General features: G+C 29.6%; 1 long non-coding RNA gene across 1 annotated transcript; it reads right to left on the bottom strand.

Moving 5' to 3' along the window:
- Positions 1–10,207: 10,207 nt before the first annotated feature.
- LOC145957573 (uncharacterized) lies at positions 10,208–11,830 on the bottom strand. Its single transcript, XR_014433605.1, has 2 exons — positions 11,490–11,830; positions 10,208–10,469 (listed from the first exon to the last, which is right to left on the bottom strand). It is a non-coding gene; the product is annotated as an uncharacterized LOC145957573 (long non-coding RNA).
- Positions 11,831–12,122: the final 292 nt, after the last annotated feature.

Below are 12,122 nucleotides of genomic sequence, written 5' to 3'. Positions count from 1 at the left end.
GTAACAATTACTTGCATTCTTCTTAATGTGGATCTTTTCCTATCAGCACATAATATACATCTACAAGATCAAAGGATTAAAAACTAAAATTAAAAATTAAAAAATAATCTACATTAGTAAATTAAATTATAACATCTTTAATAAAGTAAAAAGTAATAAATCCTTTAGTTAAAAAATATAATATATTATAATAATAATAAAAATGGGGAGGGATTTAATTATTTCAATAGTAAGTTTTGATAGATTTATTTTATTTAATTATTCATGTTTTACATCAAGTTTTAATGATCTAATCATTCAACAGTTCTTCATATATAAATCAAATTTATAAATATAAAAAATTAAAAATTATTTGATACTTTATTTTATTAAATTAAATTTACGGCTAATCATAAAAATTATTTTATATGTTAATTTAAATTTATATAACGAAGTATTATATGATTTTTAATTTTTTTTAAAATTTATAAACTTTATCTATATATTTCTTAAAAAATTAATATTTTATATAAAAAAAAATGATAGAATTTGAGTGGGGTAATTGTTCCCACTTATTTATATATGAATCCATTCCTGGTTCCCCAGCTAAGTTCTATGTAAATTATCAACAGTTCTAAAAATGATAATCAAACAACATAGATGTAATTTTTTTTAATAAGATGTATTATATACAAGTTATTAGAAAATGAGGAATCATAATCAAATAACTATAATTTTCAATAATTTTTTTTGGAAATTTTATGAACACATTTATCAATATTTTTGAATTAATTTCTCATTTGAATGTTTAATGTATTTTGGAACTATATTGTTTTAAAGAAATATCCCTATTTTGTATAATCGGACAATTTTGAGATAGTTAAAATTGGACATATTTTAATGATGTGTGGTGTACCGAAATTTGTTATCACTAAACAAAATAATTGACTGTACTTACAACGTTATATATAGGGTGAGTATCGATAATTTGTGCAGTTTTTTGTGGGAATGGAAGTTAATAACAGTTAACCAGTGTATTTGACTAACGAAAAAGATAGATCCTCCGAAAAGTGTTCCGAAAATTATTCTAAACAAATAAAATATTAATTTAAATTATAAAATATTAAATTACAACATTATTTTATACGTAATAGAATAGAGTGAATTCAAATGAAATGAAATTACAACATTATTTTATAGTTTGGATATTTATAATGGAACGGAACAACAATTTCTTTCCATTCTTTGAAAAAAATTTGTACTATGTTTGAATTGATGATCTATAATAAAATAGAGTGAATTCAAATGAAATGAAATTACAACATTATTTTATAGTTTAGATATTTATAATGGAAGGGAACAACAATTTCATTCCATTGTTTGAAAAAATCAAAAAAAATGAATTATAATTTTTTTTAAAAAGATTCATATGATTAGGATAAAATTTGTAAAAATAATAAAAAATATATATTTTTTATATAACTTAGATGCTTTGATCCATCAAGTGCACCTTAAATTTGGGGGAAACAAAATTGGGAGTAAGTATGGAAGGAAATGGATCATGATCCATCTTCTTGTGTTATGTTACGTTCCAGTTTTTTGAAACTAAACAATTGAACAACTTACCCTTTCTACTTTATCCTTCGTCATTTCACTCTATACCACCCATCCAAATGAAGTATTAGTTTCACTATCAAAAAAATTATTTGCTATTAGCTTTTATAAAATAAAAAACCACATATATTAATAAAAATGTCTCATATTTTGACAAAAAAGAAAGTTAGCACATACCTTTCTCATTTAAAAAAAAATATCTTTCAAAATTTGTAAGTCTCACTTGTGAATGTACGTAAACTATAAACTATAAATGTATTAAGAAGTTTTTCAAAACTGATACACCAACCAACTTTAACCTCTGTTCCTTAACTTGTGTAATTCGATTGAAAGTTAATTTTACCACTATTGTCTGCATGATGTTTAATGCATTTGGAGATTTTATGGTGCCATGCCACTCTTGTTTATCAGTCAAAGCTATTAAAAAACAATTGCTATTTCATTGGTGTGGGGTCTTGTGCAGGAGTAGAAACTGTTTCTGCATAAATTTTTTACTGCTGAGTTCCCTTTTGTATCTGATATGTGCTAAAAAAAGTGTTTGAGGATTTGGGTCTGGAATGATTAGGAATTGAGGATCCAATAAATGTATGGAAACTGAAACAATTTTGGAGCCAAAAACTCAAAAAGACCGGATTGGAGAGTAAGATAGGTAGGACCAAGATCATTTTGTAGGCTTTTGGTGGATGTCTAAGACAGACCGGAAGGCCTATTTAGGTACATGAGTTTGGGCTTTTGGTTGTGAGAATTGTTGGGCTTTAGTATGATGAAAGATGGTTGGCTGGCAGCACATGGTGAGAGTGAATAATTGGTTGGGATTGGGAGTAGCATGTGAAATATGTCAGGTGGATAAAGTTTAAACGAGATGAGGCCATGCACATGCAGCATAAGCTTTTATGATTTTATTTGGCACACAGTTGGACGAAATATTTGACGAAACAACAATGTTGCGTTGGATCCCATGTGAGATTGGGGACCACCACACCTACGCACTCACTATTATTTGGCTCTATAATCTATATAGTTGGCTAGTCATGTGCCGTTGTACCTAAACGTCATTTGATTGTTGTTGACCTCAAATGCCTCACATTCATTCACTCTCCACTCTTGTTGCCACTGGTAGCAAGTAGCAAGTAGCAAGCAGGAACCAATTACTCATATTCAAAGCAATCTTACGTCCCTCTTTCATGATTGGGACTCTCTGCTTTCACTGATCGAGATCACAATCCTACCATAAATAAATCAAACTTTATAATTCACACCATTCTCTGCTTAACTATTTTAGTTTATCTAATCATTTTCAAGTTGAACTGTGAATATGTAATTGAGTTAAGTATTACAAGAAATTTTTTGATGTTTATAATACTCTTACCTAGCTTTTGAGTATTGTTCTGATGTATAAAATTATCTCTGAAAAACTTAGTTGATGTTCAAATTCAAAACATTCAAAAAGGATAATTTAACGTTCTTAATTATTTTGCATAAAAAAAAAGTTCTTAATATGTAGTGTTAAATATTTAGTGAAAATTTTTTATTCTCATATTTATTGTATTTAACTCGAGATTGTTTTTATTAAAAGAAATACTTGTAATTTGTTTTGGGGGGAAAAACGTTTATAATTAAGCAAACAAATTAGTTTGTGTTTATACCTAAACATAACATGATTAGATCAATCATTTTTGTTTTCTCTGTGATCGGATATTCTCACAAGTATGGCAGTGATACAACGTACCCTCAAGCTTAAGATATGGCTAAATAGACTTTTCGATAATATAAATTTTTCTTTGGAACACAACATATGACCAATCACTATATCATTGAATAATCATGGTGTTTTGTTTTTACTTTTAAGATCATCGGTATTCAGATACACATTAAATATTTAACTAATTCAAAAAGTTAAGTTAGATGAAGTTATTGTGAGTAACATAACTCTACCTTTTTAATTTTCAACGCCATTGCAATTTGTAAATTTTGAATTCAAAATCCTTAACTAAACGAAACGAAAATGGCTTTGTCTTGGTTTATTTATGCATTTGGTGATCGACTATGAATGATTTGACAGGTGAAAGAAGTAATCTTTGAAAGCTGAATTAACAAATAGAAAACGTAGTCGTTTTTTTCTATAGCATTTGTCAAAAATATGTTTATTATTTCAAATATAATTTTGAATGCCGCCAAAGTAAATTCCTGAAACCGCATACAAATGAAAGGATCAGACACAATACATGCTCTTTGGTTTTTCTTATTTTTTGTAAAAGAAAACTTTATTATATACGTTAACCGCACAACATGTTATAACCTTTCACAATGGTTTCATTCGTAAAGGAAGTATTTGACTTGATATACGCCCCTATCAAAATTTTCTACTTAGATTTTCTTATACATACATAATATATATATATATATATATATTATTTAGATGGATAATGTAGAGAATAAATGTTATGTGTGTTTGATTTCCAATGATGCATTTTGTTTGTATTTTTATTTTTAAATATTTATATATAATAAACGGTAAATAAAATAATAAAAAATATTTGTAAGTTTAAAAGAATTATATATGATGTTTTTTAAACTAACTAATATAAGATAGAAGCATTTACTTTAGAAGATGAAGGGTCTGTTTCTTAGAAGTTAGAGAGTGGCATAATAAGTTAAACAGTCTATTTTTCAAGAAAAACCATTTTTAATTATTATTCATCAACTAATGATCAGTAAGAGAATTGGAGAAGAAAATATTAAATATTAGTAATATTTTTTAACTTAATGCAAAAAAAATTATTAATCTTATGTTTTGACTATATATAACATTTTAATAAAAAAAAATGGAACTCCATAAAACAAGGAGGTCTAAAACATATGCAGATAAGCCTTAGTAGTCTTCTTAAGTCAACTCTGTTTTCTATATGAATATTAGAAAATAAGAATAGTTTCTCAATAAGTAAACAATCTCAGTCTTAAATTTCATCTTAATGAATCGAACTAATGTTACTCTTTACGACAATTTACAGTTTTTTTTTTTACCAAATGGGTACCCCAAACTTTTTGACTAGTAATGATCATGATAGCAGTATTATAATTGTTGATTTGGTGAAATTTCGCTTACAACAAGGATTAAACACATATTTATACTAAATGAATTGTCAAAGCTATATTAAGTATAAGGTGCTTAACCACTATCAATTTACATATTTGTCAATTAGTTTAATAAATACATTTATAATATTTTATTATGGGCGAGTATTCCAATATTACAACTTACAATCAAACAGTTTTCTATTAGTTGATGCATGTTCACAACATTTAAAATGGAATACATAGTTATATGGTTTTATATAGAAAAAAATTAGCAACATTTTATAAAACAAATCATACCGTGAAAAGACAAAGAAAGAAGTAAACTAAACAAATTAACAAAAGCAGTGAGCCAAAGAATGCAACATATTCGTCCAAGAAATCAAAGCCAATGGATGGAATATAATGTTTTTTAAACCCAAAATTTGGAAGAAAAATGTATGAAGGTTGTCTTAGTATAGGTTTTGGTTGGAAGTGTGGGGGAAAGAAAGTAAAGTAGTTGGATGAATGAGGGACATGAGTTCGTGATGGTTATGAACTTATGATATTGATACCTACCATGTTGTCGACTTTCTATGTCCTTACCATCTTAAATACTGATTTAATATATAGGGCGTCTTTGATGGCTGGGGTGGACGTCCACCTATGTTTTTGTTTTATTAAGATACGCCAATGATAATCAATATTCTTCTTCTTTTTTTTTTCCATATTTATATTTTAGTTTTATAATTTTTGTTGTTTTTGCCTCTTCCTTTCACTCTTCTCACATTTCATAAAAACAATTATGAAGAAAAAACATTATTAGATAGCAATTATGTGTAATAAGCAAACTAACATAATTAAAATATAACTTGTTGGTTTAGATAAAAGAATAAATTGAGTGTAAGTAGTTTTTGTTTTGTTTTTTTTAATTTATGACTTGTGCCCAAAGTTCCAACTTGATGCTCTTTCTCTCCTGCGTTTTGTGAATAATAATAAGAAGAAGAATAAATTATATTTCTCATTTTTAATAGATACGACGAGTTTTAGATTCATTTGCTTTTATGTTAAAATATACACCGTCTTCTATCGACTTTTGTTAAATTCAAATAAATATCATTTTACTTTATTTTTAAATTTTTGTAAATTTTTATATTAAAAAATATTACCATTTTTTTTTACATTATCTTCCCTTAAGATATGCCAACAAGTATATTGCATTTTATTTTAATCTGAATTTTTTTTTTTTTTTTTTACACCAAATCTTAAGTTTTAATTAAAAAATACGGAATAATATTTACACTCTTGTACTATGAGACAAAATAAATATTATACATTTCATTTTTGTTATTTAAATATACACTTTTTTCTACTTTAATAGATGAAAATACATCACAATTATTTTCATCTTTTTTTATTTATAAATATTTTCTATAAAATATAATAACTTATATTAATAAAATTACAAAAAACATTTATTAATATATCTGTGCATTTTAACACAAATATATGTTACTGAATTATTTGATTTATATAGTATATTTTTTTTATCATAAAATATTTATCTTTGAACATTATTCCTATAGCCTTTATATATTACTAATTAACAACAAAATTGGCTAAATGTTTTGCGACACTCAAAGCATTTACTTATGTTTGCGAATCAACGTTAATTCATTGACAAGACATGGAATAAGTGAAAAATAATTTAATAAATTAAAAATTAAAAATATTTTTTCAAGAATATTATGTAATGATGTTAAGTGAAATAAATTAAATTATATATTTTAAAATATAATTAAATATGTTTTTAGTTCCTAAACTTTTATCAAATTTTTTTTTTCCTCTTTGTATAAATTTTTTACTAATTTTAGTGCTTGAACTTTTTTTACCTTGTTAATTTTGCAAATTTTGAAATTAATATGATATCTTTAGCAAGCTTGTTATCATAAAGATACTAAAGCTTATCAATGGAGGTGCACATTCTGCAATCCATAAATTGAGAGCTTAAATTTTTGAAAATAAAATGAAATTATTTGTTTTGTACCATGAGAGTAAATGAAGTGTTTATTTGACTTTTGTAGTCGTTTTGTGTTTTTTTTTGTTGATGTTAATTTCAAATTGTTATAATGATTTGTTCTCTTTTTCGAGCTTTTAGCTTCAAATATTATTTTGTTACGAACAGGGGTGACAAAATATGGGTAACAGGTAAACCAAACTTAACTAAACCCAGTACACACTTTTAACCTTCAAAAACTTGGGTTGGGATGGGTTATTTTTTATTATTTTTTTTTTTTATATAAAAATATTTAAAAATTCTAACATAATCCAATCTTAGGTGGGGTGCAAGCTTTATACAAGCTTATGATTATATTTATAAGCTTTTTTTAATCATGCATCAAAACAAAAGTGATCTCTAAATATTTATAAAGATCAACTAAATAGTGATGGGAAAAATTCCTTGTCACACAATAAAATTATTTACACGTTCAAAGATATTAAACGGAACATACAAAATAATTTTATTTATTGGTTCTATGTATAGAGTAAAATTTTGAAATACAAAATTTGAATATTATAATCTTCTTAAATTAAAAAAAAAAACAAATTCCTAATGATGTGTTTGAATGGAAAATTTTAATTGGGGAATGTAATTTAAGAAGGGATTTAAAGTTTTTTTGTTGTAAAATTTTCTATTTGAATATCTTATTAGAGAGAATTTAAATTTTTAAAAATTTATAGTGAAATTTTAATTAACTAAAACTTCGGCACAAATTGGAAAATGTATGTAAAAAACAAGGTGAGAATGACCATTCCAAAAGGAGAACGACTGTTCCAACCCTCTGGCCTCTATTTAAGGAGGTCAAACCCTTTTTTTAGGATACACACTTCAATTCTTGAAATTGGTACTCTCTCTCTTTTGACTACTTTCAGATCACTTTGAGTATAACATAAACTCAATGCAGTCTTTGATTAAGAGATCTCTAAGTCCTTTGGCAGAGATTTTGGAATTTCTAGTTTAAATTTTTTAGAGGAAGCAAGACTGTTGTAGAGCGAGGAGGCTGTCACAAAGAACCTTTATTTTCTTGCTATAAAGCTTACTTCGGAGGTTTCAATCTCTCTTCCTTTAGGGAGAGAAGTATATAAGATTTTTGTTAAGAATTGAGCCTCCTAAATTCATGTTCTTCAGAACCTACAAAGAGAAATTTAGTGTGATAGACTCTGGTTCTTAATTTCTTTATTTTCTCTTCTTCCTCCTAGATTCATTTGGTGCATGAGGATTGTTGTTGGGTAGTGGATTCAAAGCATTTAGAGGCCAAGATTCAGAGTGGTATGCGGAGTTGAGTGCAAAGCTCATAAGCTTGGACTTTTCTTTTTCCCTTTCCTCTTTTTCTAGATTGATTCCGAAGTAAGGGAAGTTAGGATGAATTCATGTTAGTTTTTTTTTTTTGTGTTGCTCAAGTTGTCTGTTGTTTGATTGGAATTAAAATGTGCACGGTTAGATTATATTTCAAATAGTATGGGGGAAAGTTTGAGTTTAGGAATTTTTGGTATGCATTTTGGATGATTTGGTATCTTTTGTAGTTGCATGTTGTTATTTTGGTGCAAAATAAGTTATTGAGAATGTGTATGTATGAATAAATACAATGCATTTGGATTTTTTGAATTTAGGGTAGGTTTAAGGCAATTTTCGCGATCTACATTTATATATTCTAATATCACATCGGGCACGCCTTTATAGCGTTAGACACAATTTCAATCAGATGCTCTATCTAGTTCACATTTGGCGTAGGATCAGTAGTTTCATACATAAGAAGAGAGACTCGTCTTGGATTGGGATAACGTTAAATGTGGATTGAATGGTGTTAAACATGAGAGCACTTAAAATTAAGTCTCTAATTTGGTGACATTGGGTCCCAAATTGAGTGGCACCAAGTGTGATCAAGGCAAAGACTCTGCCTATATGACGTCTTGCATCAATAAGGTGACATTGGATGTGAGTTAGACAAAGACTTTCTACCTTATATGAAGTCGGGCGTGGATTTTTTTATGCTAGGCATGAGGTCTTAAGGGTTTCCTACCTCAATCACACCGAACACAAGTTGAATGGCGATAAGCATGGGTAAGGCAGAGAAGCTCCTTGCTTCAATGGTGTCGGGCATGGGTTAAGTGACATTGACGCAAACTATTTTGAAATTAATTGTTGATTGGTGAGTTAAATGGAGAACATGAATAACATTGCTTACTCTATTGTATGTTGTATGTAGGATGATGATAATAAGCATTGGCATCCTATACTTATGTAGTTGAAATGGTGATGAGCATTGATATGCTATGTATGATGGATATGTTGTAAATTGCACGGTTAGAGTGTTGAATAGGCATTGGTATGCTACTATTGAATAAGTTGTTGAACATTGGTACGATAATCTTGGATGAATTGTTGAGCATTGGAATGATAAGTATGATTGGTGTGATTTGATCTTTATATACATTGACCTAGGGTAATGTATATATATAGATGATGTATGTTGAGATGTTGGTGTTGAGAATATTGTAGGTATTAAATCATGTTGATTGACTTAGGGCTAGAGGAGAAAGTGTTGTCTTGAAAGTTGGAGATCCTATAAAGGGAATCTTGTTATGGCGCTTTGGGAGGTCAGTTGTTGAAAACCCTCTTTGAGTAGGTGTGAAACTATTGTAGTAGATTTTGTTGAGCCTCCTCTAAACCCTTAGTCAATGTAGAGTAAATTATGAAGTAAAGGGTTACCATCCTTAATTGATTACTAGAAAGGTTGCGTAGTTCCTTGAGAATAATTAGTGAGCTAATTCCATAAGTGACTTGATAATGCATGTCAAGGTCATGGTACACCTATATTAAGTTATACTAGTCCCCCTAGTGTAAATGGTGACACCCAAGAAATCAAAAGAGGGATTGATATTCCATTTTACTTGTCGATCCAGTAAACGCATTTGACATGAAAATTATCAGGTTGGTTCAATAGAGTCAACCCACTTAAACTCATGTGTGCTAGTTGATCTTCGTAGGTAAATGCGTGACGACACGTTAGTTGTGGTGTTTGCATATGATGTGGTGTGAGTTGATATTGTGCATATGCATGGTGTGAATACCTTGTTGTATGATATGATTGTGGTGAATGTTTGAATTACTTAGGTGTCTAACTTCTCAAACATGTTGATTGTCGTATGATGTGAACCATGAAATGATGTTGTTTGGTTTGTGACACCCTCTACCCCATTATTAATATACAACAAATGTAACAATAAAATATTTCTTTTATTCTTTTTGGGTAAATAAAATCTTTCATAGTTGACAAATATTTCAAATATCACAAGGTAGAAGATTCACATTCGTAACTCATAAATCATAACTACAGTGTAAAAGAATTATAAAAGAAAAGAAGTTAAGATTTTCAATACAATTTAGTGAAAAACAAGAAATCATATATATACAAATAATAATAAAGGAAATATAAATTAACTCCAGTAAAGGTGGCAGTGCCTCCTGGTTAGGAATCAATTTATATTTTCCAAATCATTTAATAAAATATAAATAAAGATATTCATTCTGGTCTTTTATCAAGAACGTTCAAATTACAATTCTTAACATACATTTTCCTTGAATTATAAACTTTATCTACGTTATCTCTTCGTTAGAAATTACAAAGAAGAGAAACTAAAGTTATTAAAACAATAACATATTAAACTAAAATAACTATGCCCCGATGTCACATCCTATCAGAGCATGCCCAATTGAAGCTTTTAAGCCTCATCACCAACATCCTCATGATGCTGATCATCTGCAACACAATTTAAAACATATACAAAAACAACAAGGGAGTGAGAAACATCTCACTCAGTTTCAGGTGCAGAAATAACTGCTAGATAGCACACACACACACAACATATATAAGTCACATGTAAACAATACATAAATAGTCAATATCATATATATATACTCATTTATCATGCTTATGATGTCATGGACTCAACTCATAAATGCATGCATGTGGCGCCATACGGAAGATTCACAATTCATCGTTGGTGACCCTAAGGTACACCTGGTTACATCACTGGTGACCCTAAGGTACACCTTGTTAGCATGTTACATCGTGGGTGACCCTAAGGTACACCTTGTTAGTCGTGGGTGACCATAAGGTACACCTTGTTAGCATGTTACATCGTGGGTGACCATAAAGTACACCTTGTTAGTCGTGGGTATGCGGCCTCAGCGGCACACCTGGAGTAATATATGCATATGATGCATGTCATACATTCATAATCTCATGGACTCAACATTTAACTTATTACATAATTTCATTTAGTACATCATATCATTATTTGTCATAGTATCATAATCATAGTTTGTCTCAATAGTCCATTCTTAGGTCTCATGTCATTTGTCCATATTTCACATGGTCATGTCATCAATACTCCTCATAAGGTCCGCATAGGTATTCACAGAGAGCATTTTTGTTCATATTAAAACTCATTTATTATTAACATTAATTTCATACTCATTTATTACTTTCAACAAAGAACAAAGTATAATAAATAGAAAATCGGACAGAACAACGGCACCTTTAACAAAAACAGAGTAGAGTAAATAGAAAATCAAACAGAACAACGGCACCTTCAACAAACAACAAAGTAAAGTAAATAGAAAATCAAACAGAACAACGACATCCTCAACAAGGAACAAAATAGAGTAAATAGAAAATCAGACAGAACAACGACAAGGGATTGGGGGCCAATCCGACAAACAACTACCCAACAATTATCCCCACACCCCTGAGCGAGGTTCTCACTCCCCCCCTTACCTGGATAGGCGGAGTTGGAACTTGGGCAGGACCTCCTCCTCTGGATCCCCTCTTTCTTTTCCTTTTCTCTCTCTTTCTCTCTCTCTCTCTTCTCTTTCTCTCTCTAGGATTTCACTTCTTCTCTGTATAAAAATTTTCACCCCCCCTGCCCTATTTATAGGCAAACTGGTGTACCCGGAACGGCTCGTATTGAATTCGGAATGGCCCGTTCCGGATCCTTCGAATTTGTGCAAATTTCTCAACTGGAACGGCCCGTTCCAAAATGGAACGGCCCGTTCCCAAAAAGCAGAACGGCCCGTTCTTAATCTCAGCAGAACGGCTCGTTCTCCTTCCAGAACGGGCCGTTCTCCATACCAGAACGGCCCGTTCCAAGGCCGTTCTGGGACTACAAAAACCTCACATTTTCAACATTTGGAACGGCCCGTTCCACTTTTGGAACGGCCCGTTCCGAAACCCAAAATATCCCTATAACTTTATTAAAATTACGAAAATGCCATTAACAAAAATAATAATAATAAAGATTTGGGTGTTACAATTCTCCCCTCCTTTTAGAAATTTCGTCCCCGAAATTTACCTGAAAACAGAAATGGATGAGCTTCTCGCATCTTGCTTTCTAATTCCCATGTAGCACTT

This window comes from Cajanus cajan, chromosome 4, assembly GCF_000230855.2.
Source record: "Cajanus cajan strain Asha chromosome 4, NIPB_CcT2T_4, whole genome shotgun sequence".
Lineage (NCBI taxonomy): Eukaryota > Viridiplantae > Streptophyta > Magnoliopsida > Fabales > Fabaceae > Cajanus > Cajanus cajan.
This window is presented reverse-complemented; position numbering and strand designations above follow the sequence as displayed.